The following is an 8,414-nucleotide window of genomic DNA, read 5'->3' on the forward strand; positions in this document are numbered from 1 at the left end:
GTTTACGTCATCTATCCTTGTGCAAAGTATGGACTATTATATATTGCTGGAAAGCCCTGGATGTCTACTTTCCAACGCAATTGGAAGCACGCCATTTTGAGTTCTGTAGCTCCAGAAAATCCACTTTGAGTGCAGGGAGGTCAGAATCCAACAGCATCAGCAGTCCTTTTTCAGCCTGAATCAGATTTTTGCTCAGCTCCTTCAATTTCAGCCAGAAAAATACCTGAAATTATAGAAAAACACACAACTCATAGTAAAGTCCAGAAATATGAATTTTTCCTAAAAACTACTAGGAATAGACTAAAAACTAACTAAAACATACTCTAAACTATATGAAATTATCCCCAAAAAGCGTATAAAATATCCGCTCATCACCCGGTCTATGGGCTTTTGAACTCTTATTTGTGTTTTGTTTGACTTGAATATTTCAGTTGCTTTTCTTAGCAACTTTATTTAGAAAAACAAATTCCTTTTCAACTCTTAAGGTCACCTTTTCAGGTCGCCTTTTGATTTATAATAGCTTTGTTTCTTCATGATATGGTTGTCTGTAGCTTTTTGACACTTTCAGGAATCTTTAGAGTGTTAGAGTCTTGCTGTCCGACCTCTTTTGATTGCCTTTGTGCTTTATTTCCTGCTTTAGTCGAAGCTATCTTTGTTCGACTATTCTTCTTCGCATTCTTTGATAGAATAATTGTAGATTGATTTTATATAGGTTATGGCTTTCTGGGTCCGGCTTGAGTCCCTTATAGCGCACGCCTTCTGTCGGTCGACTTCTTTCGTTTAGTCTTTGCGAATTATTTTTAGTAATCCCTTGGGATTTACTTTTTATAACTCTGTTGCTTTAATTGGTTTGATCCGACTTCTTCATGTCGGTCCCTTCTAAGCTATTTCTGGTAATCCATTTTTTAGTTAGACCTTGCCAGGTCTCTTTTTATGGATTACCTTTTATAACTTTGCAGCTTTAGTTGGCTTGGGCCGACTTCTTCATGTCGGTCCCTTCTAAGTTATTTCTAGTAATCCATTTTCAGGGCTGGCCAGGCCTCTTTTTTATGGCTTACTTTATAACTTTTAGTCGCTTTGATCAGGCTGGTCCGACTTCTTTATGTCGGTCCATCCTAAGTTATTTTTAGCAATCCACTTTTTCTAAGACCTCGTCAGGTCTCTTTTTATGGATCACGTTTTTATAACTTTTGTGGTTTTCGTCCGACTTCTTCACGTCGGCTCAGTCCGAGTTATTTCTAATAATCCCTTTTTATGGGTTACTTTATAACTTTTGGCATTAATCTATTTTTATCACATTTTCACCTTACTGATTTTGTCGAAATCGGGCGGCGTGTTTGCCTTGCCAACCTTTGTCGAAATCGGACGATGAATTCGGCTTTAATCGTGATCAGACGGTGAATTTTGGATTTCACCTTGCCGATCTGTAGCTTTGGAATCGAACGATGAATTTTTTGCGTTCAGATTAATGTGTCTTGATAGTGAGATTTTTGTAGAGAATCTGAAAAGTTTTATTCAAGTAGAAAAATAGACATGTAGGCAAAAGGTATATATACATGTGGGTGCTTACCCTTCTTAGTTAGGTAATTTTGCAGATCTTGGCTTGGTGCCTCATTAAAAAACCTTTTCAGGAAAAAGAGTGCACTTTTCGACCTAAGATCTTTTTATTACCTCCTAACTATAATACCTTCTTAGGTTGCAGGCGTGCCATGACCTTGGTATCTCTCGTCCCTCGAGTTCGGACACTTTGTAGTAGCCTCTTCCTAGTACCTCTGTGACAAGGTAGGGTCCTTTTCAGTTAGCCGCTAGCTTTCCCTCTCTGGGTTGACTTGTTCCGATGTCATTTCGGATTAGGATGAGGTCATTATTGGTGAAGCTTCACTGCACTACCTTTCGGTTGTACCTTGAGGGCATGCGACGCTTTAACGCCTCTTCTCTGATCCGAGCTCTTTCTCGGACTTCTGGAAGTAGGACGAGCTCTTCCCTTTGAAGTTGGGAGTTGGCCTCTTCATTGTAATGAATTGTCCTGGGAGATCCCTCTTCGACCTCCACTAGGATCATTGCCTCCATTTTGTAAGCTAGTCAGAAAGGTGATTCCCTTGTGGTTGAGTGTGGAGTTGTCTGATATGTCCATAGCCTGCTTTTAGTCTAGCTAATATGACTTTATTGGTAGCTTCTGCTTGTCCATTAGCCTGTGGGTGTTCTACGGATGTAAATTGGTGCTTTATTTTCAAGTTGGCTACCAACTTTCTGAAGCATGTGTCTGTAAATTGAGTGCCATTGTCCGTGGTAATGGAGTAAGGAACCCCAAACCTTGTGACAATGTTTCTATATAAGAATTTCCAACTTCTTTACACAGTGGCATTGGCTAGGGGCTCTGCTTCAATCCATTTTGTAAAATAATCTACCCCTACGATGAGAAACTTGACCTGTCCTGATCCTTGAGGGAAGGGCCCGAGGAGATTGAATCCCTACTTTGCAAATGGCCACGGTGATGTTATGCTGATGAGCTCCTTTGGTGGGGCGATGTGGAAGTTAGCATGTTTTTGACATGGTGGACATGTCTTGACGAACTCGGTGGCTTCTTTTTGCAAAGTTGGCCAAAAGAATCCGGCTCGGAGTACTTTCTTGGCAAGGGCTCGAGCTCCGAGATGATTGCCACATGTGCCACTGTGTATCTCTTCCAAGACCTCTTTTGTGTTAGAGGTTTGTACACATTTTAGTAGGGGCGTCGAAATCCCTCTCTTGTATAGGATGTTGTTTATGATGGTGTAGTATTGTGCCTCCCGCTTTAACCTCTTTGCTTCCTTTTTATCTATAGGGAGTATCTCTGATTTGAGGTAGCTGATTATGGGAGTCATCCACCCTTGATCCTGACCTGATATGGCTAGGACTTTGTCTTCTTCCAAAATTGATGGGTTCTATAGTTTTTCCTGGATGAGGCTTCTATTATTGCCCCCTGGTTTGGTGCTGGCTAATTATGAGAGTGCGTCAGCTCGGGCATTTTGTTCTCGAGGTATATGTCGGATCTCGTATTCCTTGAATTGTCCGAGTTGTTCCCGGGTTTTGTCCAGGTACTTTTTCATGGCAGGGTCTTTAGCTTGGTAGGTCCCTGCTATTTGCGAGGTGATGACTTGTGAATCACTGAAGATGACAAGTTTTTGGGCTCCCACCTCTTTAGCCAGCTTCAAACCAGCCAATAACGCCTCGTACTCAGCCTGGTTATTGGAGGCAGGGAACTCGAACTTCAGGGAGAGTTCAATTTGGGTTCCTTGATTACTTTCTATTATCACACCTGCTCCACTCCCAGTTTATTTGAAGAGCGATCCACATAAATATTCCAATTTGTAAGGGTTTCTGGGGTGTTAGTATACTCTGCGATGAAATCGGCCAGTTATTGGGATTTGATGGCTATCCGAGCTTCATATTGAAGGTCAAATTCAGACAACTCGACCGCCCATTATAGGATTTTTCCTGTTAAATCTGTTTTCTGTAGAATGCTTTTCATGGGTTGGTTGGTTCGAACCTTGATGGTGTGAGCTTGAAAATATGGGCGAAGTCGTCGAGAAGTTAGTATGAGAGCATAGGCAAACTTCTCTATTTTTTGATAGTTCAGCTTGGATCCCTATAGTGCTTTGCTGATGAAGTATACGGGTTGTTGTCCGCTTTCATCCTCCCTGACTAGTGCTGAAGCTACTGCCCGACTTCCTACTGCAAGGTATAGTATGAGGGCTTCTCCTTTTCGTGGTCGGGTGAGAATGGGTGGTTTTCCCAGGAATTTTTTAAACTTCTGGAAGGATTATTCACACTCAGGTGTCCATTTGAACTTCTTTCTCTTCTTTAGAGTGGCGTAGAAGGGGAGAGATCTTATGGCAGATCCGGCTAGAAATCTGGACAAGGCTGCTAGTCGCCCGTTGAGTTGTTGCACCTCTTTGACACAGCTCGGGCTTTTCATGTCGAGTATGGCATGACACTTGTCCAGGTTTGCTTCTATTCCTCTTTGTGTGAGCATGAATTCTAGGAATTTTTCGGCTTCTACTGCGAAGGTGCATTTTGCAGGATTAAGTCTCATGCCATACTTTCGTATGGTATTGAACACTTGGGCGAGGTCGGATAGTAGTGACTTCTCGCTTTGTGTTTTTACTAACATGTCGTCCAGATATACCTCCATAAGTTTTCCGATATGGTCTGCGAAGACCTTGTTCATTAGTCTTTGATACGTGGCTCCTATGTTTTTGAGTCCGAATGGCATGACGACATAGCAGTAGTTTGCTTTTGAGGTTAAGAATGAGGTTTTTTCTTGATCGGGTGGATACATCGGGATTTGATTGTATCCCGAATAAGCGTCCATAAACAATAGGTATTTGTATCCGGAGGAGGCATCCACTAGGGCATCGATACTTGGGAGTGGATAGGGATCTTTTGGGCAAGCTTTGTTGAGATCGGTATAGTCGGTGCACATCCGCCACTTCCCATTTGATTTCTTTACTAGGACGACGTTGGCTAGCCATAGTGGGTATTTGACTTCTCTTATGAATCCTGCCTCTAGTAGAGCTTGTACCTGTTCTTCCACAACTTGGGATCTTTCTGGTCCGAGCTTTCTACACCTCTGTTGTACTGTCCGAGATCCTGGATATACTGCCAGTTTATGGCACATTAGTTTGGGGTCTATGCCCGGCATGTCTGTGGCCTTCCATGCGAAGAGATCGATGTTATCTTTTAAGAACTGTATCAGGGGCTCCTTTACATCTCTTTTTAGGATTGCGCCAATATTGGTTGTTTTATTTGGGACATCTCCAATCTGGACTTTTTCTATCTCGCCCTCAGGTTGTGGACGAAGTTCTTCTCGACCTCGAATTCCCCCGAGTTCGATGGTGTAGATTTCTTCCCCTTTTCCTCTGAGGTTCATACTTTCATTGTAGCAGCGTCGCGCTATCTTCTGATCTCCTTTTATCGTAGCAATACCTTCTAGAGTTGGGGATTTCATGCATAGATGCGGAGTTGAAACTACTGCTGCGAGCTGATTTAATGTTGCCCGACCTATCAAGGCATTGCAGGCTGAACTTACGTCGACTACAATGTAGTCTATGTTGAGTGTCCTTGACCGGCTTCCTTTTCCAAAGGTTGTGTGCCGTGAGATGTATCCAAGTGGTTGGATTGGAGTGTCTCCTAATCCGAATAAGTTGTTAGGGTATGCTTTGAGCTGTTTTTCCTCTAGGCCGACTTTGTCGAAGGCAGTTTTAAACAATATATCAGCCGAGCTTCCTTAGTCCACCAGTGTGCGGTGGAGATTAGCGTTGGCCAATATGATAGTGATGACCATGGGATCGTCATGTCCCGAGATGATGCCAACCGCATCCTCTTTAGTGAAAGTAATAGTAGGGAGGTCGGGTGTTTCTTCTCCTTCCTCGATATGATATAATTCTTTAAGGTGTCTTTTGTGAGAAGATTTGGAGATTCCTCCTCCTGCAAATCCTCCATGTATCATGTGGACATGTCTTTCTGGGGTACGAAGTGGGTGTTCAGTTTGTCCGACTTCTTCATCTCTTCTTCTTTTTCTGGGCTCATCTGTTTTGCTGGATAAGTACCGATCTAGTCTCCCCTCTCTTACCAATTTTTCTATGACATTATTCAGGTCGAAGCACTCGTTGATGGGATGTCCATAGATTCGATGGTATTCACAATATTCTGTCCGATTTCCGCCTCCTTTCTTACTTTTAATTGCTCGGGGTGGCGGGATCTTTTCAGTGTGGCATACTTCTCAGTAAACTTCCACAAGAGATACCCGAAGGGGGGGTGTAATTGTGGTATTTCTTAATCTTCTCTCTGTGTTGGTCTTCTTTTTTCTTGGACTCCTTTTCCTTATCTCGGGAGGAGTAGGTGAATCTGGATTTTGATGTCTCTCCTAATCGAGAGTTTTTCTCCATGTTGATATACTTCTCTGCTCGTTCTTGAACTTTATTTAGAGATGTGAGATGTTTCTTTGATATGGAGTGACTAAAAGGTCCCTCTCGTAGGCCATCGATGCGGCCCATAATGGATGCTTCTGTTTGGCAGACTTTGTATGTCCAGATATGCTTTGCTGAATCTTTCCATATAATTGCGAAGACTTTCCCGATCTCCTTGCTTGATTCCTAATAAGCTTGGAGCGTGTTTGGTTTTGTCCTTCTGGATGGAGAATTTGGCAAGAAATTTTTCGGCTAGGTCATCGAAATTTGTGATGGATCTCGAAGGCAGATTGTCGAACCACTTAATTGCCGTTTTTGTTAGGGTTGTTGGGAAGGCTTTGCATCGAATAGCGTCTGATGCGTCGGTGAGGTACATTCTACTTCTGAAATTTCTAAGATGATGGCTTGGATCTGATATGCCGTCGTATGGAGTCATGTCGGGAGCTTTGAAGTCCTTTGGGACTTTGGCTTTCATGATCTCTTTAGTGAATGGATCTTGATCTTTGTTAGGCTTATCTTCATGACTGGATCGGGTAGCCTTGGTTTTGAGACCGGATTCAAGCTTTAGGAGTTTGTCCTCTAATTCTCGGTGTCGCCTGGTTTCCCTTCGTAGGTCCCTCTCGGCTTCCCGTTGATGTTCAGCCTCTTTTTCGAGCTGTTTGAGGTGATCTTGTTGAGCTTGAAGTACCTTCATGATTTCTGAATTTGGAAAATTCTTGTCTTTGTTTGGTTGAGAAGTATCCTTTGGTGTGGTGTCCGCGTTCTTGTGTGGCGTCTTGTCTTCTAGATCAGAGTCATGGTCGTTGTCAAGGTTGTCCGCCATGATGGTGGGATGACTTCCAGGTCCCAGGCAACGATGCCAATGTTCCAAGGGTTACCTGAAACTGTAGGTCGATCTCGGATGAGATCTTCTATTCCGGTCGGAGTTGATGTGTCCGACTTGATGATGGTGGCCGGAGCTACCGTGTCTGACTTGTTGGACTTGGTGGTGGTGTTGATCCTTCATCACCGGAGGGTGGTGGTACCTGTAAGGGACTCCGATGCTTAAGTTAGCAAGGGTATTAAGCAGGTTTTTTAGTATAATCAGAGTATGAGTTATACCTGGGTGCTCCAGTGTATTTATAATGGTGTGGAGTGACCTCTCTAGAGATAAGATAAGTTCTTATCTTTGAGTGAAGTCATCTTATCTTTAAAGGAACTGCCCTTATCTCTCTAGGCTTGGGCTGCCTTTGGATTTGGGTTGTGCTCCTCTGTTTGGGCCCTTTTTGGGCTTTTCTGGTGATTTGGCCGAGCTCTTTGAGAAGAGGTCGGATAGTCCTGAATTGAAGAGGTCGGTCGACTTGTCTTCAATCAGCCCGGGTCGTACAGCTCGACCCAAGGTTTGAACAGACTCAAACCAAGAATAAAAATTGAACAAAGAAAAGAAAAATCACTACAAGAAAATCACCCATTTAGATACACTTGAAAAGTGTAGCCAAAAGTGAAAAAAAATGATGCCTTAGGCTACGGCTACGCTTTTTGGGCTAGGGCTACACTTTCTAGGGTGATTCCTATTCGGCCGTTGCCTATTCTCAAAGGCTACGCTTTTCTGCACCAAGGGCTACGCTTTTGGCGTTTGGGAATAGGGTGTGCTTGTCAAGTGATGTTGTCAAAGACCAAAGGCTACGCTTTTCAGCACTAATGGTTGCCAAAATTCAAAAGAATAGGATACACTTTTCGTTGCTACGGCATCACTTAACAAACGTAACAACATTGTATACCTATAACTACTCTATATAAGTGTAGCCTTAGGTCCCTCTTTTAAAAAAAAAAAAACCCTAATATTATATATAATCCTGTATTTTTAATTAAATTAGTTAATTATTATAAAATAAAAATAAATATATAATAATATTATACAATAATTTTTAAATAATAAAAATTATTCTTAAACAATATATTGATAATAAAACAAAAATATTGACTTTTGAACAAAAATAAATACATAATAATATACAATAATACTATACAATGAACTGATTTTTGCTTTTTCACATTTTATACAAGCACTGAGGATTCTTTTGAACAAATAAATAAATAAAAATAATAATTACATAAAAAAACTGATAAGATAATATCATTAAGACAGAAGAACAAATTCAAGGAGGATAGAGATCTTCCTTACAAGAGACAAAATAAAAGAGCTATTTATAAGGCATAGCTTTCTAATCTCTCTACATGTCTGAGGCAAAGTCCTTTACAAAGACTATGAGCTTTACACTAAATAGATGCCAAATGTATAGTTCTATCTCATAAAACATGCTTTTCAGAAGACCAGTCATTGAAATCATAGTAAAAATAATGAAGCATCTACCTTCCAAATGGTCTACTTTTGAGGAAGCAGATAAAGAATCATCGCCTCCAATGGAACGATTTGTCCATACACCACGATCAGGTCTATTCTTATGCCTAACACGTTTCTCCAGC

Source organism: Arachis ipaensis, chromosome B05 (genome assembly GCF_000816755.2).
Source record: "Arachis ipaensis cultivar K30076 chromosome B05, Araip1.1, whole genome shotgun sequence".
NCBI lineage: Eukaryota > Viridiplantae > Streptophyta > Magnoliopsida > Fabales > Fabaceae > Arachis > Arachis ipaensis.